This window comes from Mustelus asterias, chromosome 4 (assembly GCF_964213995.1).
Source record: "Mustelus asterias chromosome 4, sMusAst1.hap1.1, whole genome shotgun sequence".
Classification (NCBI taxonomy): Eukaryota; Metazoa; Chordata; class Chondrichthyes; order Carcharhiniformes; family Triakidae; genus Mustelus; species Mustelus asterias.
The window spans coordinates 125396121-125422233 of NC_135804.1; positions in this window are offsets into that span (position 1 = coordinate 125396121).

Consider the following 26113-nt stretch of genomic DNA (forward strand, 5'->3'; position numbering starts at 1 on the left):
TTTGGTGTTCTCGGGTTCTGGCTTCACTACTCCTAAAAGGGAAGAACAGATTTCATCATTAGTTCTCCCTCTCCCTGCCTGGACCAGCACCCCTGAGAACCAGTTTGCGGGATGCAACAAAGTGGCACACCTCACCCTTCAATTTGCTCAGGCCAAGCAGTCAGACCCTGCAGCCTTGGCTGGCACAGGCTTCAGTGCAAGTTGGCACATACGCATTTACACCCCTGAGGTTGATGTGGAACGGCCACCCAAATACATATCACCATGCAGTTCCATGCCGTCTCTGTACCGAGCCTTGCCGAACTCAAATATCGTTGAACGTTTTGTGGCAATCTATCCATGTTCAGCGCACCAAGTCATGCCCATGCTCACCTCTGCCCGTGCCTTCTTTGTGAGCAACAGTGAGCAGCCTCCTCTTCCCACTCCTGAGCGCGAGGGCATCATGCCTGGCACTGACCTCCTCTACAAGGATGTCCAGGCCCTAGTTGGTGAAACAGAGAACAGCGTGCCCACTCAAGTTGCCATCCCACTTTCTATGCCCGCTGCATGCTGAGGCCATTAGCGCTGTAGATATTTCCTCTTTGATCCTGTTCACAACAGTCCCGCAGCTTTCCCCACAACCCCTGACAGGGTACGACCTGCAGAGTTTTTAAATGCATCAAGCAAGTCATTAACTGTCTAATTGTTTTTTGGAAAAACATGCATCCCTGAAGAAATTATTCAGGGTTCTTATGGAAGGGGTTTTCACAATGGTCTAGTTTGGACCAGGGAGCAGCGCGGGCTTGGAGGGCCGAAGGGCCTGTTCCTGTGCTGTATTGTTCTTTGTTCTTTGTAATATAAAGCTTTGTACTGAATATGGAGATTTAAACATTTGTTTGTGCATATTAACTATATTTTCAATATAAGGGAGAGAAGGGAATCTGTCAATTGTATTATTAATTGTACTTAATTGTATGCAGGTGGTGGGAATATACTGGAGCTTGCTATAAATAGACACAGAATAAAACTGATGGGTCAGGAGGTGTATGCTCATAATGTGTAACTCCATAATTAAATATGAAAATATGTAAAATTGGTTCCAGTTTCATTACTCACTAACTGGCTTCCTGCTATAAAATGCACGCGTCCTTCCTGTGCCCCCTTAGCAGTGATCGCCCAAAACACATTGTCACTGAATGACTGACTTTCCTCTTCAGGTGGGCTGACAGTCATTACCAGGCTGCCTCACATCCTATTCTTGGCAATTTGAAAGCCGCCAATGTTGATATAAGTTGTGTCCACACGAGCACTCTCTGCCAAACACCAGCGATAATAATTGAGTTTTTATTCAGATGGGACATTGACAAGTTTAAATATTCATCTGAACTAGTGCTCAAACTTGTCTCCTTTCAGCTTTGACTTGGGCAAATTGGAGTTTGGTCGCACTCCTGATCAAAGCAATAAAAATGTTTGCCACCAGACTCTTCCTAACGCAGCCATTCTTGAGATTTAAAATTCATCCCTGCGTGAATTTTTTTTGTACATCTTACATTGGCAGCTCTTTATGAATTGGACAATCAATTATAATCATGAAGATGTGCACTTATTATTAAGGCCCTTATCAATTTGACCTTTCAAATCAGTGAGTACCTCTGGAGCCTTTGAAGAGAGATCTTCAGCCAGAAAACCTCCATAAATGGTGAGAAAATGAAAAGGACTGCAAAATGAACATAATAATCATATCATGATTTATAACCATGCTAAACTATGATAAGTAATGTTCTTGCACAATGATCCTTTCCAATTCAGTTTCACCAGACATTAGTTCCAGGTAGCAAATCCTATTATTGTGGATAGAACTGAGTGAAGATACAGTACTTTCCAAAGCAGCACTGCTGCCACTTATATCTTCGGTAGTCATGATGTGGAGATGCCGGCGTTGGACTGGGGTAAACACAGTAAGAAGTTTAACAACACCAGGTTAAAGTCCAACAGGTTTATTTGGTAGCAAAAGCCACACAAGCTTTCGAGGCTCTGAGCCCCTTCTTCAGGTGAGAACGCTTACCCGAATATCAGAGGCCGAATGCCCGTGACCGCTGAAGTGAGAACACCATCCACCAGGTACACGGTACATACTCTTGCAACTCGGCCAACGTTGTCTACCTGATACGCTGCAAGAAAGGGTGTCCCGAGGCATGGTACATTGGGGAAACTATGCAGACGCTGCGACAACGGATGAATGAACACCGCTCGACAATCACCAGGCAAGACTGTTCTCTTCCTGTTGGGGAACACTTCAGCGGTCACGGGCATTCGGCCTCTGATATTCGGGTAAGCGTTCTCCAAGGCGGCCTTCGCGACACACGACGGCGCAGAGTCGCTGAGCAGAAACTGATAGCCAAGTTCCGCACACACAAGGACGGCCTCAACCGGGATATTGGGTTCATGTCACACTATCTGTAACCCCCACAGTTGCGTGGACCTGCAGAGTTTCACTGGCTGTCTTGTCTGGAGACAATACACATCTTTTTAGCCTGTCTTGATGCTCTCTCCATTCCCATTGTTTTGTTTCTTAAAGACTGGATTAGTTGTAAGTATTCGCATTCCAACCATTATTCATGTAAATTGAGTCTGTGTCTTTATAAGTTCTGTTTGTGAACAGAATTCCCACTCACCTGAAGAAGGGGCTTAGAGCCTCGAAAGCTTGTGTGGCTTTTGCTACCAAATAAACCTGTTGGACTTTAACCTGGTGTTGTTAAACTTCTTACTTATATCTTCTCCAGGACAGAGTACTTAGTGAGTCAATAGTGGAACGTATTTAAATAATTAATGCACAATAGCAAGTATGCTATTGTGACCCAGAAAGACTTTTTACTGTTTGAAACAAAACTCATTTAACATAATGTACAAAGACACACATTATTAGAATTTGGTGTTGAAAGCATGTCTGAATTGCTGCACTGATGATGTTGTTGCCAAATACCATAAACTTGACCGTTGAACTGCACAATCATCCCATTTTCTTGAAAACCAATTTGCATTTACCGTACTGAGTAAAACAATAGGTTCAAGTTGCTCAACCAATAGCCAAAGGAAAAGCCATTGTGATTTGTCACTATTTGGACACGAAAGTGTTTAGAATAAATGTTCTGAGGTTGAACTAATGGATGGAAACAAGAACAAATTCAAATTATAGAGGACTGATTTGCCTGATGCACTATTTTTTACATCCAACCGGTTAGTTCAATTGGATGGAACAGACTTTCACTCTACTTTTCCAATAAGGGTGTACAAACGACATGGATATGGGGACGGCATGGTGGCATCGTGGTTAGCACTGCTGCCTCATAGCACCAGGGACCGATTCCCAGCTTGGGTCACTGTCTGTGTGGAGTTTGCACTTTCTCCCTGTGTCTGCATGGGTTTCTTCTGGGTGCTCCGGTTTCCTACCACAGTCTGAAAGATGAGCTAGTTAGGTGCATTGATCCGAACAGGCGCTGGAGTGTGGCGACTAGGGGAATTTCACAGTAACTTCATTGCAGTGTTAATGTAAGCCTTACTTGTGACTAATAAATAAAATTTATATCAGAGGCCTTTTAGTCTTCAACTGCTCAAGCAGTCGATAAACCTATAATGCTATTTCTGATTAATTGCTTGGATTGTAATAAGGTGTAAATGGGTGCATTGTAAATAATTCACAAAACATTGGATTAATAATCTGAATTACTAAAATAAAGTCACACTCAGATAGTAAGTTAAATCCAGAAGCCAGCAACCTTTTGTTGCCAGATATATAGGCCTCAGTATAAAATGAAAGGAACAAGAGGGAGCTTCAATGGCCAGGGAAACAGCCAGCCATGCGGACATATTGAAAGGCTGGCAGGCATAGGTCTAGAGTGGGAGCTGGAGTGTGAGGAGCATGGCAGCGAGTAGTGGGGGACATGGTGATTGGGAGAAAGGGGAGGAGGACCTCCTCACAGGTGTTGTCAAAGGCCAAAGTGGCTGGGTGAGAGATGAGAGATGAGGTGGAGGTGGGAGGGGTGCGCAAGGGGACCAGAAAAAGGCTGCATGAGGCTCACATATCCTGGCAGAGCAAAGAAGATTGTCCATCATCTTGCAGCACTGCTACCCTGTCCTCTTCTGCAGCAGACTTGTACTCACCAGGGCTGCCACTGCATCCCACTTGGGGGTGGTGACCTTGGTGGGAGGCACTTTCCTGGAGCAGGGTTGGAGTGCATCCCTGCTCCACTCCAGCGAGAAGTCTGCTCAGGGCTCCCTCTGAGAAATATGGTGCGAGCTTCCTGGCTGTCCTCCCCTGCAGTCATCATGGAACAAGTGCTGTGGAGCCATTTACATGTAGCTCCCCAGCGATTGGCCCGATTAAATCAGAGAGAATCAGAGAGATGCCGCGGATGGGCGTGGCGTGATTCTTGCGGCCCGAAAAAGTTTTATTAATGAGGTTCAGGATCTGGTCAGAAATTACGCTGGAGCCCTCGGTGGGATTCACTCCATTTTTCTTGCCACTTTGCCGACACTTTGCCAAACTCTGCTACAATTGCTCCCGTTAACTCTGTTTTTCTCTCTCCACAGATACTGCCAGATCTGTTGAGATTTTCCAGCATTTTCAGTTGTTATTATGGCACCTAATCAGGGCAAGACAATTATTTTGCAATTGAAGTGATGCCTGTGATTTGCACTAAGCATACTGAGCCCAGCAGTACCATTCTGCAATAGATTGCTGCAACAATCAGGGTTGTGTTAATTCAGCAAACTCAGTGTCATTATTGATTGTCGTGTCAGCTTTTGATTTGAATGTCATAGGTTCAAGTGTCATTCAGGCTGATGCTACAATTCAGTGATGGAGGAGTGCTGTGGTGCTGGAGTTGCTGTCTTCGGGATAGATCTTACCCTGAGGGCCCGTCTGCCCACTCAGCTGGATGTAATGGATGCCATGACATGACTCGAAGAACAGGAGGGGAGCTCTCCCCACTGTCCTACATTTATTTTTGCCAATAGTTATCCGAGAATTAATATCACCAAAACAGACTATCTTATCATTATCTCATTGCTGTTTGGGGAACTTGCTTTGCACATATTGACTGGTATAGTTCTCTAAATTACAAAGGTGATTGCACTTTGAAGGTATTTGTTAGTCTTTAAGCAATGTGGGATGTTCTGAGGTTGTGAAAGACACTATATAAATACATTTCTTTCTTTAATATAAACAGAGCAATGATAATTAGTGGTTGTCCATTTACCTGCAGCAACACCTGGAGAAATCCCAGCAAGTTATGGTATGATGTCAGCAATGGCTTGTGCACTCACATGAGGATTCAGTGCCAGACAAGTGGAGCTGCTTTCACATGAACATACTTGCCATGCTGGGGGGGATTAGCTTCAGTAGGGAGGCTGTATTTTGTTCGCCCGTCTCCCCACTTGATTTTGAGTATCTTGTGAAGACATCATTAGTAGAAATTCTCCAGTGCCCAGAGGTGCCTTTGGCAGGTGATCAAAGTCTCACTGACATATTTTATGGAGGCAAAAGCAGCAGCATTTTAGACTAAAGTCTTTGTCCTCTTACGGATATCACTGTTACTGAAAAATAAGAAGTCTCACAACTCCAGGTTAAAGCCCAGCAGGTTTATTTGGTATCACTTTGGTATCTGCTGTCAAAGACCGGGTTAGACCATAAGACCATAAGAATAGGAGCAGAATTAGGCCACTTAGCCCATTGAGTCTGCTCCACCATTCAATCATGGCTGATATTTTTCTCATTCCCATTCTCCTGCCTTTTCCCCATAACTCCTGATCCCCTTATTAATCAAGAACCTATCTATCTCTGTCTTAAAGACACTCAATGACCTGGCCTGCACAGCTTTCTGCGGCAAAGAGTTCCACAGATTCACTACTCTCTGGCTAAAGAAATTCCTCCTCATCTCTGTTTTAAAGGATCGTTTCTTTAGCCTGAGGTTGTGCCCTCTGGTCCTAGTTTTTCCTACTAGTGGAAACTTCCTTTCCACATCCATTCTATCCAGGCCTCGCAGTATCCTGTAACTTTCAATAAGATCCCCACGCATCCTTCTAAACCCCAACGAGTACAGACCCAGAGTCCTCAACCGTTCCTCATACGACAAGCTCTTCATTTCAGGGATCATTCTTGTGAACCTCCTCTGGACCCTTTCCAAAGTAAGAAGTTTAACAACACCAGGTTAAAGTCCAACAGGTTTATTTGGTAGCAAAAGCCACACAAGCTTTCGGAGCCCCAAGCCCCTTCTTCAGGTGAAGAAGGGGCTTGGGGCTCCGAAAGCTTGTGTGGCTTTTGCTACCAAATAAACCTGTTGGACTTTAACCTGGTGTTGTTAAACTTCTTACTGTGTTTACCCCAGTCCAATGCTGGCATCTCCACATCATGACCCTTTCCAAAGCCAGCACGTCCTTCCTTAGATATGGGGCCCAAAACTGCTCACAATACTCCAAATGGGGTCTGACCAGAGCCTTATACAGCCTCAGAAGTACATCCCTGTTCTTGTATTCTAGCCCTCTCCACATGAATGCTAACTTTGCATTTGCCTTCCTAACTGCTGACTGAACCTACACGTTAACCTTAAGAGAATCTTGAACAATGACTCCCAAGTCCCTTTGTGTTTCTGATTTCCTAAGCATTTTCCCATTTAGAAAATAGTCTATGCTTCCATTCCTCCTTCCAAAGTGCATAACCTCACACTTTCCACATTGTGTTCCATCTGTCACTTCTTTGCCCACTCTCCTAACCTGTCCAAGTCCTTCTGCAGCCCCCCTGCTTCCTCAATACTGCCTGTCCCTCTACATATCTTTGTATCATCTGCAAACTTAGTAACAGTGCCTTCAGTTTCTTTTTATAAATTGTCAATGTATATTTTGAAAAGTTGTGGTTCCAGCACCGACCCCTGAGGCACACCACTAGTCACCAGCTGCCATCCTGAAAAAGACCCCTTAATCCCCACTCTCTGCCTTCTGCCAGTCAACCAATCCTGTATCCATGCCAGGATCTTACCCTTAGCACCATGGGCACTTAACTTATTTAGCAATCTCTTGTGCGGCACCTTGTCAAAGGCCTTCTGGAAATCTAAATAAATCACATCCACTGGTTCTCCTTTATCTAACTTCCTTGTTACTTCCTCAAAGAACAATTGCACAATTTTGCACAATTTTTGGAAGTCAGTGCTGGCATAGCTGGTTCTGGATTCTCCTCTTCAGTGGTGACCATTTCATAGAATCTCTACAATGCAGAAGAAGGAGACCATTCAGGCCATTGAGCCTGTACCGACAACAATCCCACCCAAGCCCTATCCCCGTAACCCCGTGTATTAATCCTGCTAATCCCCCTGACACTAATGATCAATTTAGTATAGCCAATCCACCTAACCCACACATCTTTGGAGTGTGGGAGGAAACTGGAGCACCCAGAGGAAACCCACGCAGACACGGGGAGAATGTGCAAACTCCACACTGACAGTCACTCGAGGTCAGAACTGAAGTCAGGTCCCCGGCACCGTGAGGCATCAGTGCTAGCCACTGTGCCACTGTGTCATCCTTGAGAAAGGTAACTACCAAGATATGAGAGGTATTCAATGAGTTCCAAAGTCTACCCAATAACAATGGCTGTAGATGTAGGTGCTGATCCAGGGGAGGGCTGGTAGAAGATTTTGGTCTTCCTGATGTTCAGTAGGAGATCAGCGCTTTAATTTATGCAGTCGAAGAGGTTGAGCGTGGTCAGAAAGTTGAAGTATGGTCCAGACTTGTGCAGTTGTCGACATCTTGTAAGTGGTGGATATGCTAGAGGGTCACCTCTTCACTCTCAGCCTCGTGAGGCTGAAAAACTTCCCACTGAGTCAAAACTCAATCATGACCACTTGAGAAAGTTGGCCATCAATGAACTCCATGGCCAGGGTGAGGTAGATGGTGAAGAGAGTTGGTGCAATCACACAGCAATGCTTGACACCCATCCAGGTACAAAACAGATCGCACACCAGTCCATCGCAAAGACAGTTGCTGTCTTACCATTAAGAAAGAATAGCAAGAAAGTAACAAATCTTTTGCAATTTAAGGATGGTATCTGTTTTCAAGGAGGACAGAGAAAATGTTTTAAGGATACTCAGAAGGCCACGTTAAAAGGGGACAAATTGATAGTGGCGCATGGGAGGAACCTGCCACTAACTGTGCCATGTTGCATTGCCTCGTCCAGCAAGTTGAAAAACAGTCAGAAACTGAATGCATGAACTCAGCTGAGGAGAAGCAACAAATGCAGGAGAGCGAGCAAAACCTGGGCTCAAGAACAGCCTTTTCTCAGGTCAACTCTCTGCCCAAAGACCTGTGGTTCCAAGATTGGCCTGCTCAGTCCCCTGAGGTCGGAGGGAAGGGGGTGCCCCTTGAGCATTGCCAGCTTCATAGTGCTAGCCTGGCCCCTTGGCATTGCCCAAGGAGCAAAATGGCAATGCCTAGGGGACACATTGGCACTGCCAAACAGGCATTAGGCAATGTCATGGGGGAATGGCCATAGGTGTGCAGGGCCTATGGGGGTGGGGCTTCTCGGGGGCCATCAGTGGGGGTGGGGGGTCCCGCCACCACTCTGCACTAGGATCAGTGATAGAGAGGCTGGCCATCAGGGTGGGGGGAGGTGGGGGGGGGGGGGGGGTCAGGACAGCGGGTGGGTGAGGGATTGACAGATCGGGACTGCCAGGAGGGGTTGTCGGGGCTAGTGTGGACACATCCGGAGGGCCTGTGATCAGGTGGTGGTGGGGGAGGGTGGGGGTGGGGGGGGGGGGGGGGGCGTCAAGGGTGGAGGGGTCGTGCTCGACCAGCAATGTGGAGTCGCAGGGCTGGCCAACGATACAGCTGGCCAGTGATCCAGAGGCTGGCAGTGTGGGGCTACTGTGCATACACAAATCTCCACTCTGAGAGATGGGCGCATGCGCAATGGCCCGTTCAGCATTATGCTGCCGGCCTCTCCAGCGGGGATAGACCCCACCCACTGATTTTTAGCGATATTCATGCTCGGATACTCTGTGGTGTACAGAGTGTGGGAGATTCATTTTGAAAATCTCGCTGAAAAAAATCAGCGGGATTTACTCCAGTTTTTATGCGAATTCGGCACTGAGAATTCTTTTGGGAGAATCGCACCCATTATTTTTTATTGTAAGGAAAATGAAATCTAAAAGCAATGATTTTGCTGCAGTTGTTCAGGGTATTGGTGAGACCACATCAAGAGTACTGTGTACAGTTGTGGTCTCCTTACTTAAGAAAGGACTGAAGTGCATTAGAAGCAGTTCAGAGAATGTTCACTCTGAGAATAAGAGCATAAGAACATAAGAAATAGGAGCAGGAGTAGGCCATCTAGCCCCTTGAGCCTCCCCCGCCATTCAGTAAGATCATGGCTGATCTGATAGTGGTTTAGTTCCACTTACCCGCCCCTACCCCATAACCCTTAATTCCCTTATTGATCAGAAAACTATCTACTTGTGACTTAATCATATTTAACGAGGTAGCCTCCACCGCTTCAATGGGCAGAGAATTCCAGAGATTCGCTACCCTCTGAGAGAAGAAGTTCCTCCTCAACTCTGTTCTAAACTGACTCCCTCTTATTTTGAGGCTGTGTCCTCTGGTTCTTGTTTCCTTTCTTAGTGGAAAGAATCTCTCTGCCTCTACCCTGTCTAGCCCCTTCATTATCTTATATGTCTCTATAAGATCTCCCCTCAGCCTTCTAAACTCCAATGAGTACAGGCCCAGTCTACTCAATCTCTCCTCATAAACTAACCCCCTCATCTCCGGTATCAACCTGGTGAACCTTCTCTGTACTCCCTCCAAGGCCAATATATCCTTCCGCAAATAAGGGAACCAAAATTGCACACAGTACTCTAGTTGCGGCCTCACCAGCACCTTGTACAATTGCAGCAAGACCTCCCTGCTTTTATACTCCATCCCTCTCATGATAAAAGCCAACATTCCATTTGCCTTCTTGATCACCTGCTGCACCTGCAAACTGAGTTTTTGCGATTCATGCACAAGGACCCCCAGGTCCCTCTCCACATTAGCATGTTGTAATTTTTCACCATTTAAATAATAGTCCATTTTACTATTATTCCTTCCAAAGTGGATAACCTCACACTTGTCAATGTTATACTCCATCTGCCAGATCCTCGCCCACTCACTTAGCCTATCCAAATCTCTCTGCAGACTTTCCGCATCCTCCATGCAATTCGCTTTCCCACTCATCTTTGTGTCATCCGCAAACTTTGTTACCCTACACTCGGTCCCCTCCTCCAGATCGTCTATGTATATGGTAAACAGTTGAGGCCCCAGCACCGATCCCTGCAGCACGCCACTAGTCACCAACTGCCAACCAGAAAAGCACCGATTTATTCCAACTCTCTGCTTCCTGTTAGATAGCCAATCCTCAATCCACGCTAACACTTTACCCCCAACTCCGTGTACCTTAATCTTCTGCAGCAACCTTTCGGGAGAATCGCACCCATTATGGGAATACTTGGGATAGGGACTGGTTACTTTCCAAGGAAACTTGAACAGGCTAGGCCTGTATGCATTGGAGTTGAGAAGGTTCAGGGGTGCTGTTATTGAAACATATCCAGAGGAGACTTGACAGGGTGGGCGCTGAAAGAATGCTTCCCCTCGTGGTTGAGACTAGCATTGTTTAAAATAAGGGATCTCCCATTTAAAATGGAAATGAGAAGATTTTATTTCTCTCAGAGGGTCATGAATCTTTAGAACTCTCTTCCACAGACACGAGTGGAGGCAGGGTCAATGAATATTTTAAAGCCCAAAGTAGATAGATTCTTGACTAACAAGGAAGTCAAAGATTATTGGGAGTAGGCAGGATGTGGAGTAGAGGCCACAATCAGGTCAGCCATGATGTTATTGAAAGTTGGGACAGGCTCGAAGGGCCTACTCCTCTTCCTAATTCGTATAGCCATATGTATGAAACCTGAAAGACGTTATCCTCATTTGGAGGGAGTGATAGAAGTCTACAAGATGTCTACAAGTCTACAACTCCTGATAGAAGTCTACAAGATGTCTACAAGTCTACAACTCCTGATAGAAGTCTACAAGATTATGAGGGGCATGGACAGAGTGGATAGTCAGAAGCTTTGTCCCAGGATGGAAGAGTCAATTACTAGGGGGGCATCAGTTTAAGGCGCGAGGGGCAAGGATTAAAGGAGATGTACGAGGTAAGCTTTTTACACAGAGAGTAGTGGGTGCCTGGAACTCGTTGCTGGGGGAGGTAGTGGAAGCAGATACGATAGTGAGTTTTAAATACTTGACAAATACATGAATAGGATGGGAATAGAGGGATATGGTGCCTGGAAGGGTAGGGGGCTTTAGCTTTTCGGGCAGCACAGTCGGTGCAGGCTTGGAGGGCCAAAGGGCCTGTAATTTTCTTTGGAATTTGTTCTTTGTTCTTTGAGTGGCAATGACAACATTTCACTCACACCATAATCTCCTGGAATTCCTGCACCACAGTAAAGTAGTATATCGTAGGCTATGACGCAGGTTTTCAGTTAACTCAACCCCCATGTTTCACCGGCTAAGATATTTTCCTACCACCTGGATGCTCAGATGCAAATATATTCAAAAATAAATTTCATAATTCTTAGATGGTGGCAAAGAGTCTCATTGGAGACAAGGGCAGGTCATGGAGTCAGGTGCATCTCCTAGGCCCCAGGCTGCTGTGTGCCACAATACCTCGTGTAGAAAACCCCAGATTTTTTGAAGGCTCTGTCCACGGCCAGCAGAGATCTCATTAAGCATTCCAAAAATATCTTAATTGGTCCCATGTAAGCTCTTAGCAGCTTTTCATGTTGGCTTGCAATGTTGTTGTCTCACACAGTGTGCAGATGCTTGGTCAACAGAGGTTGGCTTCTTGAAACTAAATATTACTTTTAAATTGATGATAGTAGCGATGTTAGGTTTGTTTTGTTCATCATATTATCGTTCTCCACATTTTTGGTGCTCTGTTAATTTTCGTTGCTGTCTATGGCCGTGATTTTACCAGCTCGCCCTGCTGATGGATGGAACGGGCTGGTAAAATCGGGAGGAGAGAGCCAAAAAAATCAGGCGCATGCCCGATTTCTCGGCTCTCACAATCATACCGGCACCGGATTTCCAGTGCGGTCAGCCTCTCACCCATTTCCGGCGAAAGGCTGAATAATTTATTCAAATTTATTGAAACGCTTATTTACATCTGCTTAGCGAGGTCGGTACTCAACCCTCGCCGGCAGAGGGGTTCTCTCTGGCGAGAAAAAAAACCCCCTCCTCCCCATGAACAGGGAACTGTCGTGTTGCCCTTGCCAGTAGAACTGGAGGACACTGAGGCCCCCTGGGAAGGTTGAGGGCAAGGGGGGTGATCCTTGGGCAGTGCCAGCCAGGCAGTACCAGCCTGACACCTTGGCAATGCCCACTGGGCACCTTGGCACTGACCACCGCACAGTGCCGGGGCTGGGTCTGGAGGGGGGTTGGAGGGGGTGGGGCCTGGGGGGGGGGGCGGCTCTGGAAGGGACGAGGCCTGGAGTGGAGGGGCAAATTGGGGCAGGGCCTGGAGGGGGCAGGGACAGCCTGACTGAGGAGGGAAGGGGATGGCCGCTGCATACTCTGCTGGAGATCGTGAGTGGGGGAGGGAGGGGGGCCTGCTGCCACTCTGCATGCAATCAGTATGGGGAGGGAGGGGGGGCCCGCTGTGCACTCTACCTGTGATCAGTGCGTGGAGGGGCAGGGCGATGTTGCTCTGCCTGCAATCGGTGAGAGATGCGAATGGTCTAGCGGTGGGGGGGCAACAGGGGCTATGTTTTTGGACAGTGTAGGGCTTGCAATTGGCTTCGGGCCCCCATGATTGTGGTGGGGGCTGTTTTGAGGCTGGCTGCAACAGCAAAGGCCTAACAGGTATCTCTCTCTCTCTGTCAGGCTTTTGCTGTTGCAATTGCCCACATGCAGCCAGCCACAGAAGTCTGCACATGCACAATGGCTCCCTCTGCTGCCTGATCAAGCTGGCTGGTGAATTAAGCCCCACCCACTGCCTCTAGTAGTTAGAAACAGTCTAGCCCATTTTCCATGCACTAAGTACATAAGATTGGGAGTAAAAACTTGCCAAAGAAATGATCTACAACTCTCCAATTTTCATGCTAACTGGACATTTAGAATTTTTCTCATTAAAGTCTGCTCTATATCTTTTTTGTTGCATTAAAAAACTGCTATTTCCAAAAGTTTAGTCCTTACAACCATCTTACTTCAATTTTAGTAACCAGAGGTGGCAGCAGGGATATCTCCTTCCAAGTGTCAGCGGCTCTTAGAACATAGAACATAGAACAGTAGAGCACAGAACAGGCCCTTCAGCCCATGATGTTGTGCCGAGCTTTATCTGAAACCAAGATCAAGCTATCCCACTCCCTATCATCCTGGTGTGCTCCATGTGCCTATCCAATAACCGCTTAAATGTTCCTAAAGTGTCTGACTCCACTATCACTGCAGGCAGTCCATTCCACACCCCAACCACTCTCTGCGTAAAGAACCTACCTTGGACATCCTTCCTATATCTCCCACCATGAACCCTATAGTTATTCCCCCTTGTAATAGCTCCACCCACCCGAGGAAATAGTCTTTGAACGTTCACTCTATCTATCCCCTTCATCATTTTATAAACCTCTATTAAGTCTCCCCTCAGCCTCCTCCGCTCCAGAGAGAACAGCCCTAGCTCCCTCAACCTTTCCTCATAAGACCTACCCTCCAAACCAGGCAGCATCCTGGTAAATCTCCTTTGCACTCTTTCCAGCGCTTCCACATCCTTCTTATAGTGAGGTGACCAGAACTGCACACAATATTCCAAATGTGGTCTCACCAAGGTCCTGTACAGTTGCAGCATAACCCCACGGCTCTTAAACTCCAACCCCCTGTTAATAAAAGCTAACATACTATAGGCCTTCTTCACAGCTCTATCCACTTGAGTGGCAACCTTCAGAGATCTGTGGATATGGACTCCAAGATCTCTCTGTTCCTCCAGAGTCTTCAAAGCCCTACCTTTGACCCTGTAATCCACATTTAAATTTGTCCTACCAAAATGAATCACCTCACATTTGTCAGGGTTAAACTCCATCTGCCATTTTTCAGCCCAGCTTTGCATCCTATCTATGTCTCTTTGCAGTCTACAACAGCCCTCCACCTCATCCACTACTCCACTAATCTTGGTGTCATCAGCGAATTTACTGATCTACCCTTCAGCCCCCTCCTCCAAGTCATTGATAAAAATCACAAATAGCAGAGGACCAAGCACTGATCCCTGTGGCACTCTGCTAGCAACCTGCCTCCAGTCCGAAAATTTTCCATCCACCACCACCCTCTGTCTTCGATCAGATAGCCAGTTACCTATGCAATCGGCCAACTTTCCCTCTATCCCACACCTCCTTACTTTCATCATAAGCCGACCATGGGGGACCTTATCAAACGCCTTACTAAAATCCATGTATATGACATCAACTGCCCTACCCTCATCAACACACTTAGTTACCTCCTCAAAAAATTCTATCAAATTTGTGAGGCACGACTTGCCCTTCACAAATCCGTGCTGACTATCCTGGATTAATCCGCATCTTTCTAAATGGTCGTAAACCCCATCCCTAAGGACCTTTTCCATCAACTTACCAACCACCGAAGTAAAGACTAACTGGCCTATAATTACCAGGGTCATTTCTATTCCCTTTCTTAAACAGAGGAACAACATTCGCCACTCTCCAGTCCTCTGGCACCATCCCCGTGGACAGTGAGGACCCAAAGATCAAAGCCAAAGGCTCTGCAATCTCATCCCTTGCCTCCCAAAGAATCCTAGGATATATTTCATCAGGCCCAGGGGACTTATCGAGCTTCAGTTTATTCAAAATTGCTAGTACATCCTCCCTCCGAACATCTACTTCCTCCAGCCTATTAGCCTGTAACACCTTCTCTTCCTCAAAAACATGGCCCCTCTCCTTGGTGAACACTGAAGAAAAGTATTCATTCATCACCTCTCCTATTTCTACTGACTCCATACACAAGTTCCCACTACTGTCCTTGATGGCCCTAACCTCACCCTGGTCATTCTTTTATTCCTCACATAAGAGTAAAAAGCCTTGGGGTTTTCCTTGATCCGACCCACCAAGGACTTCTCATTCCTCCTCCTAGCTCTCCTAAGCCCCTTTTTCAGCTCATTCCTTGCTAACTTGTAACCCTCAATCGAGCCATCTGAACTTTGTTTCCTCATCCCAACATAAGCTTCCCTCTTCCTTTTTACAAGACATTCCACCTCTTTCGTGAACCATGGTTCCGTCACTCGGCCATTTCCTCCCTGCCTGACAGGGACATACCTATCAGGGACACACAGTATTTGTTCCTTGAAAAAGTTCCACTTTTCATTAGTGCCTTTCCCTGACAGTTTCTGTTCCCATCTTATGCCCCCTAATTCTTGCCTAATTGAATCTTGATTTACTCAAAGAGCATTTTCTGAAGAGTCGTGAAAGGGAGAACTGTGCCTCACAGCTCACCTCAAATCTTTGAAGGTTCTGTTCCTGTGACAATGCTTCAGAACTTACCCATTGATTGCAAAGTTTCCTGGGCCATCCTGAGGATATGTGTTTACCCATCATTAGCCCAGGGCCAATATTCATTGGCTCAAACAAAAGTGCCTTGGGCAAAACAGAGGATGCCTATGGTTGGTCCGTACACTCCACAAAGGATCCTATAATGCAGTTCCGCTATTTCCTGGATGCCAACCTGCACACATCTTGTAGCACAAAGATTGTTCTTCTAACAGGTCACTGCTGCATTACCCTGTTATGTCATTAGGTCCTTCTAAGCCTTCACCAGCATCAAACCAGACAGTTTACTGTCCACAGATGTATCAAATGAGTGAATGAAGCCTTATTTCTAAGAAATGTTTCTATTAATGCAACAAAATATGATGTTACCAATATTCATGGCATTATATTTATCTAGATTAAAAACCATTTACTACTTTGTGGCCCACTCTCCCAGAACATCTACATCTTTTAAAATTTTATCCAATCCTTTTCCGCCTCAGTCTTTCCTTCCTCGGATAATCTTTACCTTGTCAGAACTCAAACTTCATGTCACTAAATTATGAATTGCTAACACATTCTGTTTTCTGCCTTCTTGTTTCATGTCCCTTTCATGCTGGATTCTCAGTATAAAACGTTGAATAAAGATCATCTTCTACTTGCTTAGGTTGCCCGCACTCCAGCCCCAAGCATCACACTATTTCCAAACTCTTACAGCAGACAGATGGCATGTCTTGAACTTTCCTCAAGCTATCGTGAAGCAAATCATAAAGGAGAATAGAATGACATATGAGGGACAGGCCAGATGGACCAATGAGGGAGGCAGTGACGTAGTGGTATTATCACTGGATCAGAAACCCAGGGTAATGCTCTGGGGACCTTGTGATCAAATCCCACCGCAGGAGATGGCAAAATTTGAATTTAATAAAAATCTGGAATTAAAAGTCTAATATTGACCTTGAAGCCAATGGGATAAAAGCCCATCTGGTTAGCTAATGTGCTTTTGGGAAGGAAATCTGCCATCCTTATCTGGTCTAGCTTACATGTGACTCCTTATCCACAGTAATGGTGGGTTCTAAAATAGCTTACCAAACCATTCAGTTCAGGGGCGATTAGAGATGTGAAACAAGTGTTGGCCCAGCCAGTTATACCCACATCCAAAGAATTAAAAGAAAATGTAACTGCTTACATTTTCCAATGATTGATCTTAGCAGTCTCCTTGAGTCCAGGAGAAGCCCTGTGGCTTAGTACTCTGTGTGGAAGCAAACATCAGTGCATCATTTGACACCAGTTTTAGCCAGTTAGTCTTCTGCAAATTGCTGTTGCCTGCATTAATGACATTAAATACCATTTTGTTATCCATCACATATCAAGGACTTAAAATATCACAGTCTATCACAGGTCACCAGGCTCATAATTGTACTTAAAACACTCAGTTATTAAGTAATCACTCAGTTTTACTTCACCAAGCATCAAAAGAGAACAATGTTCAACATCCAGTGAGGCTCGATATATCGGTTTCTCTTTCAAAGCTGTGTTGAAACCAACATAATATAACGCAATGCCTTATGTTATTTACACAGCTAGTATCTTGACTAACAGGACACTTGGGTATAACAAGTTAGGAATACTTACTTTATTTAAAAGCTACTTCTGTTTAACAATATTTATTCTAAACACAACACGCTTACGTTTTAATTCAACAGCTGATGTGAAGAGGCTATAATAAGAATGGCATTGATAGTTTGAACAGCTTTTCCCCGGCTATCAATTATAGTTTTCAGGATTTATTTGCAACCACGGCAGTACCTGCACAAATAAGCCACAAAAGCAAAATTAGTGGCAAAGAAGAATGCTTTATAGTTGTCAATTTTTCACAAATATATCCTGAAGGATTTGCCACAAGCCTTCTGCAATCAGATTCAACCAGTGAAACGAGGAATTCATTTTGAATTGTTTCTGATTCAACTTTGGTTGAACAGAGGTTTTCTTTCAGTCATTGCAATGAGTCTCAGGAGAAAGCAGCTGTCTTTGTTTTGATAACTGATAAATAACACGTTGGACCTCTTCCATATGTTACTGTACGTTTTCTGAGTGTTTGGGCAGCTCTCCCTAGGCTTCCAGGCCATGCCTGAAGTTGTAGCTCCTTTTAACATGAGTGGATCTGCTCTCGGGCAATGATGTCCCTGTGATGTCCCTCAGCGAAAAGGACTTCACATTGAAAAAGAAAAAAGGAAGGACAAGCATTTATTTAGCACTTTCCATGACCATTGTATGTCTCAAAGCACTCTACGGTCAACAAAGTGCTTTTCATGTATAGTTGTAATATAAGAAAGGTAGCAGCCAAATTGTGCACAGCAACATGCCTCAGACAGAAATTGATAATGACCAAATAATCTGTTTTTGGCATGTTAATTGAGAGGTAAATATTGGCCAGAACACCAGTAATAATCCCCTCGATTAAAAGGTTCACTTTAAAACAACAAGAATAATATTTCCAAAGAAAATCTCTTAACATGGGGCGGCACAGTGGCACAGTGGTTAGCACTACTGCCTCACAGCACCAGGGACACAAGTTTGATTCCTGACTTGAATCACTGTCTATGCGGAGTCCGCACATTCTCCTCTGAGTGCTCTGGTTTCCTCCCATAATCTGAAAGACGTGCTGGTTAGGTGTATTGGCCGTGCTAAATTCTCCCTCAGTGTACCCGAACAGGTGCCAGAGTGTGGCGACTAGGGATTTTCACATTAACTTCATTACAGTGATAGTGTAAGCCTTCTTGTGACATTAATAAACTTTAATATTAATATCTGTATTAATATTAATATTGGGTGAGAGTGGGAGGTCTTTGGCTAAAATATCTCCCCCTCTGATTTTCATTTCTCATTAATCAAAAGATCCTAATGTTCCACAATCGAAATCGTCACTGTGTTTTAACCCTTTCATTCCCCTGAAAGAAATGTGGCTGGGTTCCAGTTATTCCACATTGATATGAATTTAGAAATAGTCTTGGCCTCAGGACTTTGTCTCAATCCTACCTTACTGCTCAATGAGAGGGAGAGTGCTCTGAGTGAAGGAGGAGTGCCCCAGCTCCCCAGCTCCCCACATTTTCACTACCATGGAATACAGAGTCATGAAAAGCACGAAGATGACCCTATCGGAGCAACTTGAGGAAGGGGAGATGGGCATATCTAGTGTAGAGAGTGAAAGGGTATAATGGAATGTAGATGGCGGGGGCGGGGGGGGGGGGGGGGGGGAGGAGTGCACTCCTCCTCATTTAAAAACATGCCAAACAGGGAAGCCTCAGCACTACAGAGGGCTCTGCTGTCCAAGGCAATGCTTTAGTCCTGTCATGGCACTGGGACTGTCACTAGAAACCGAGAGAGCAGAGCTGGAACCATCAGCCCTTATACCTTCCACTAGCACAGATGTATACACGTCAGTGGGTCCTCTGGGTAAATAAGGTGGCTCTGGGTGAAGAGTATGATGCATGTGTGCAGGAGGAGGTGAGGGAAGCAGAGGCACCTGTGGGCAGTTCCCCACACAGCCCTGACTAGCTGCGCACTGATACAGGACTCGGGAGTAACAAGAATGGAGGTTCTGCCTGGACCAATAGCGAGGGATGTTCTCCTCTATGCCAAAACTTCCTGATTAAAGTCCAACAGGTTTATTTGGTAGCAAAAGCCACTAGCTTTCGGAACAGGCTGTCCCTTCGTCAGGTGGGTGGGAGCTCTGATTACAAACAGGGCACAAAGACACAAACTCAATTTATATGAATAATGATTGGAATGTTTGGAATGATTGGAATAATGATTGGAATTGGAATCACATTCCAATCATTATTCATGTAAATTGAGTTTGTGTCTTTGTGCCCTGTTTGTAATCAGAACTCCCACCCACCTGACGAAGGGACAGCATGTTCCGAAAGCTAGTGTGGCTTTTGCTACCAAATAAACCTGTAGAACTTTAACCTGGTGTTGTGAGACTTCTTACTGTGTTTACCCCAGTCCAACGCCGGCATCTCCACATCAAAACTTCCTGAGGCAGTGCTGGGTCATGGTCTGAGAATGGAGAGGTCCATCCAACTCCTCTGAACCACCATGGCTCAGTACATTAAATGCATCAGCTCCTCCATTGACACAGTTGCCAATCTCATGAAGATCCATACATCACAGGACTCTGAATGGATACAGGAGCTTTGCACTGCCAGGTACAGAATACATAAATCTCCCCGTGACATTAACCAAGAGGCTAATGCCACAATAACAGAAATTACAATGCAATTCATATAAACACTAAAAACAATCAAATAAAAAATAACAGTGAAAGGGAATTGACAGTTTAGCAAGTACAGGTATCAGTCAACAGAGCATTAAACCCTTCAGCGAAAGGTATCTACGGTAATAAAGTGAGTTTGCTTCAGCTTTAGTTGTACCTCGTTCCTGTCAATGGCAGCCACAAACTGAAATGAACTATGGCTGTGCACATTCTTGGAGTGACCCATCTGATCATGGCCTCAAATTATAAGAAGAGATAATAAAATGTAACAAGCTTTTCAAATACACGGGTGTTTACCTGAGCAAGCTTCAATACATTACCAAAAGCCAATGGTGTCGGTGCCCTGTTTGCAATGAGGGCCAGTTAATCAACTGGCTATGAAAAGGGGCACCTATCACAAATCCAATTGCAGGCTGCACCTATGTACCAATGGCCGAGTGCCCCTAATAGCATGGTTCAACCATGAATGGCTCCCACTGTTGGCCACCTCCCTGGCCTGTCCCTGATCCAGCCTGCAACCACTTAATGAGCTCGTTAACGTCATTGACTGGCCTAATTCCCAAATCGGGAAGGAATCCATGGTCTGCCATTCCCCTATCCTGAGAAAAGTCACAGTCAGTGGGAACAGCATGGAAAACTGGCATGCCTGCCATAGCCTTATTTTTACCATTTGTCTGCCTTTGTTCCCACTTCAATGGGAATTAAAACACCTGTCCCTAGAGTCAGGGCCATTATAACACAGAAGAAGGCCATTCAGTCCGCGAAGATTCTCTGTCGAGTAAGCCAGTCAGCCCCATTCCCCTGCTTAACATTTCTAGCCCTACGGATTTTATTTTCCTCAAGTGTCCATCCAATTTCTATTTAAAATCATTGAATGCCTCTGCTTCCATAGGTAGCAAGTTCCAACTCATTACCAATCACTGTGTAAAAAAATTCTTTCTCATCTCTCCCCGCATCTCTTGCCCAAAATCTTAAATTTCTGACCCCCTAGTCCATGTATGATTAGCTAAGAGGAGCAGCTTTTCTTTGTCTATCTTATTGGGGTGGCACAGTGGCACAGCGTTTAGCACTGCTATCTCACAGCGCCAGGGACCCAGGTTCAATTCCTAGCTTGGCTCACTGTCTGTGTGGAGTTTACATGTCCTCCCCGTGTCTGTGTGGGTTTCCTCCGGGTGCTCCGGTTTCCTCCCACAGTCTGAAAGACGTGCTGGTTAGGTGCATTGACCCAAACAGGTGCTGGAGTGTGGTGACTCTGGGAATTTCACAGTAACTTCATTGCAGTGTTAATGTAAGCCTTATTTGTGACTAATAAATAAACTTTAACTTTTCTTTATCTAAAGCTGTCATATTGTTCAGCTCTATCCGATCTCCCTTCAACTTTCTTCACTCCAAGGATAAAAAGAAGCTTCTCCAACCTAACCTTGTAGCTAAATTCCCCCATCCCTGGAACGACTCTGGTAAATCTCTGCACCCTGTCAAGCATTCTCACATCCAGCCTAAAGTCTGGTCACCAGAACGAGATGCAATTCTCTAGCTGTGGCCTATCCAGAGTTTTACAAAGGCTCAGCATAACATCCATGCTATTGTACTCAATACTTCTATTTACAAGGTTGAAGACCCCATATGCTTTATTAACTACTCATTCAGTATGTCCTGTCACCTTCAAAGGTCTCAGTCACTGCATGCTCTTGAGAATGGTGCCATTATGTGCATATTGTCTGGAATTCCCTGGTCTCGCATGCCCCACTACTGCTGCCAGCAAGAATGGAGAACAAACCTCCATTCATTGCAAAGGTACTGGAGAACCCCAATTTCAGGCAAGGTCAGAGAATTCCGACCATTGTCACTCCCTGCCACTCCCAAAATCTAAAACGCATCCCCTCAGACTTTATATGATGAATGTTCATTCACTTATTCTGCCTTAAAAATTTAAGAATACAGTCACCATCTTGACAAAATGCACAAGAATAAATTAACTCTTCAAAAAGTGTGTGGTTGCGACACACTGAATGTGTTCTGTGCCATGTATAGGTGCTTAATCATCACAGACCTTTCATCTATCCTTCAGCCTATAATCTACAATAACAATGAGGTACAATTGTGTCGTTTTACATTCCTTTCCTGAACGGTGTGTGTAATTACACTTTAACAGGAGAACTGAATGGAAAATTAAATTACTGTCTGAATAATGAACCGTGGAGGAGGAACGCTTGCACATTTCCAGCTCTACATTCTAATTCATAACTATCAGAAAGCTATGTGTGAAAAATTGCATTAAAAAGATTGTATCTCAGGGAGTGAAGGACATTTTAAGTGCCATGTACATTTGTTCAGGATTTTCAATCCGGAGATACCAAAATGAAAGCAGGCAAAGGGAACCCAATCTAAAATTCCAGCCAAGTTCCTGTCACCTTCCTTCGTAACGGTTAAAAAAGCAATGTGGGTGGATGGGGATAAAATACACATTAGCTATTATTTAACAATGGCACGGTGGCACAATGGCTCGCACTGCTGCCTCACAGCGCCAGGGACCCGGGCTTGATTCCCAGCTTGGGTCACTATCTGTATGGCTTCTATACATTCTCCCCATGTCTGCGTGGATTTCCTCTGATTGCTCTTGTTTCCTCCCACAGTCTGAAATTCTCCCTCAGTGTACCCAGATAGACGCCAGAGTGTGGCGACCAAGAGATTTCCACAGTAACTTCACTGCATTGTTAATGTAAGCCTACTTGTGACATAAAAAATAAATAGTAAAAATAAACTGAAAGGCAGAATTGGTTTGGAAAGTTGAATGGCCTACTGCTTCTTCAATGTTCCTCTGTGTGAGTTGCTTCATAGCACTAACCAATACAAGCATTTCCCCAATCCCTAATCTAGCCCCCTACCATTCTAAAACAAAAATTAGGTCACTTCCAGAATTAGATAATCAAAGGTTGGTCCTTCTTTTTCACACCAACCCACTTCATGGGAAACCCAGATATATCATGCCTCTACGTATCCAATTGACCTCATTGTTATAACAAGCCTCGGGGTGCACCACTTGGATGGATCTTCAATGGCCCAACAGGCCACCAAGAGAGCAAACAAATCTAACGACAAATTTACCACCGATGAGGCAGAAACATAGAAGTGCCTCCAGCCACAGCGGCAGCCACATAACCACTACCCCGAAGAAGAAATGTGCAGAATCTTGTGTAGGATTTGATTGCCCCTCATTGGGTTATTTATAAATCGTGTTCAGAATTCATACTTGGTTTCATCTGCACTGATCAGTTCAAAACGGAGGGAACAGTTCAGTTAGAAATGAAACAAAGCTTCCAGAAAAGCTTTTGTGAGCAGCTAACAATGCAAGGCTTGTCTGGAAACTAGCAATCCTTTTGTTTTAATTCTTTGGTCAAATATAAAGCTTGCAAAATGTGCATATGTATTTTTGATGCAAGTCAGAAAAATTGTGACATCTTCCATGAAGATCATGGATGTATATCATGCCGAAAATGTGAGTTTCATGTACAATAATGGTTAATTTGTTGAATGTAAGCAATAGATACCAGATGGGTTTCAAAATGCAACCTAATTCACTTGTATTCAAGTTCCGATTTCCCTTTTTGGTGCCCAAGAGATCAAGTTTTCCGTTCCCCACATTGGGGTATTTTCTGACAGCAGAGGCGGCTCACTATTGGCCAGTGATGGGCTGTCTTCCAGTCCCATCGATGTCCACAGCGTTTTGCATTGTCCCCTGGCCACGTCACTGGGAAATCTGCCACTGGGGTCACCACCACCGGCGGGACTGGAAAATTTGGCCCCAAGCTTCTTTGCCTGTTTCACTGTTTTGCTGCACTTACTGATCTAACTGCAGATTATTTATATAGTTTTATTCTAATAGCAAAATGCCTTTTGATAATTAAAGCACCAGTTTGCTTTGAGGAGCTGACAACTGAGTTTACATTTGTACGCAATTGGCGATTTCAATGTCAACTGCACCCGTTTTGAGAAGTTGTCTCTTTTTGCTTTTCTGTTCAAAGCCATTTGCATATCACTGAACACAGAATCTGGCATGAACCATCACAATAGAGCAGCATTTTAAAAAAGTAATTTGAAAAGAATTGCTTTAAAAATATTCCTTGATATATTGAAAGTGATAACTTGGTGCAGTTTGATTAACACAGCTGGAATTGAATTTACCAGAAAAAACAACATTTCAACTCAGTGTCAGATACTCACCTGTGAGTTTCACGGTTTTCAATTACTGAAAATGACTTTTAAAGAATATACAGTCACTCTATTTTCTAGTTATTCTGGGAGACTGTAGTCAGTTCCCTAGTAAATTAGAAAATATATATATCCCAAAGCTCCTAAGTAATATGCAGTAGTAATGACAAAAGTAATAGCAGATGCGTTGGTTGTAATTTATCAAAATTCACTGGACTCTGGGGAAGTGCCGGCTGATTGGTAAACAACTAATGTGACGCCACTGTTTAAAAAAGGAGGTAGACAAAGGGCGGGTAACTACAGGCCGGTTAGCTTAATGTCCGTAGTTGGGAAATTGCTGGAATCCATCATTAAAGAAGAAATAGCAGGACACCTGGAAGAAAATGGTTCGATCAAGCAGACGCAGCATGGATTCATGAAGGGAAAGTTGTGTTTGACAAATTTACTGGATTTTTATGAAGATGTAACGAGTGCAGTTGACAGAGGGGAACCGGTGGATGTGGTGTTTTTGGATTTCCAGAAGGCGTTCGATAAGGTGCCTCACAAAAGGTTGCTGCAGAAGATTAAGGTACACGGAGTTGGGGGTAAAGTGTTAGCGTGGATTGAGGATTGGCTATCTAACAGGAAGCAGAGAGTTGGAATAAATGGGTGCTTATCTGATTGGCAGTTGGTGACTAGTGGCGTGCCGCAGGGATCGGTGCTGGGGCCTCAGCTGTTTACCATTTACATAGACGATCTGGAGGAGGGGACCGAGTGTAAGGTAACAAAGTTTGCGGATGACACAAAGATGAGTGAGAAAGCGAATTGCATGGAGGATGCGGAAAGTCTGCAGAGAGATTTGGATAGGCTAAGTGAGTGGGCGAGGATCTGGCAGATGAAGTATAACATTGACAAGTGTGAGGTTATCCACTTTGGAAGGAATAATAGTAAAATGGACTATTATTTAAATGGTGAAAAATTACAACATGCTTCTGTGCAGAGGGACCTGGAGGTCCTTGTGCATGAATCGCAAAAACTCAGTTTGCAGGTGCAGCAGGTGATCAAGAAGGCAAATGGAATGTTGGCCTTTATCGCGAAGGGGATGGAGTATAAAAGCAGGGAGGTCTTGCTGCAATTATACAAGGTACTGGTGAGGCTGCAACTAGAGTACTGTGTGCAATTTTTGTCCCCTTATTTGCGAAAGGATAGATTGGCCTTGGAGGGAGTACAGAGAAGGTTCACCAGGTTGATACCGGAGATGAGGGGTTAGTTTATGAGGAGAGATTGAGTAGATTGGGCCTGTACTCATTGGAGTTTAGAAGGCTGAGGGGAGATCTTATAGAGACATATAAGATAATGAAGGGGCTCAACAGGGTAGAGGCAGAGAGATTCTTTCCACTTAGAAAGGAAACAAGAACTAGAGGACACAGCCTCAAAATAAGGGGGAGTCAGTTTAGAACAGAGTTGAGGAGGAACTTCTTCTCTCAGAGGGTAGTGAATCTCTGGAATTCTCTGCCCATTGAAGCAGTAGAGGCTACCTCGTTAAATATGTTTTAAGTCACAGGTAGATAGATTTCTGATCAATAAGGGAATTAAGGGTTATGGGGAGCGGGCGGGTAAGTGGAACTAAACCACTATCAGATCAGCCATGATCTTATTGAATGGTGGGGCAGGCTCGAGGGGCTAGATGGCCTACTCCTGCTCCTATTTCTTATGTTCTTATGTTCTTATAAGTCTATTTAAAATATTCTTGTACCTTAATGAACCAATCTTGCGGCTTCCACAAAGCAGCATGAGTGAAGTCATTAAATGGTGATTAATTTATGCTGTGGTTGGGTCAGTCTGTGGGATGGGCGAGTGTCAAATGTAATTTTTCTTTCCTTTATTCTTTCATGGGATGTGGGCATCTCTGGCACGGCATTTGTTGCCTATCCCTAATTGGCTCTGAACTGAATGGCTTACTAGACCATTTCAGGTGGCAGCTAAGAATAAACCACATTGCCATGGACCTGGAGTCACATGTAGGCCAGACTGGGCAAGGATGGCAGCTTTCCATCCTTAAAGGACATTTGCAAAT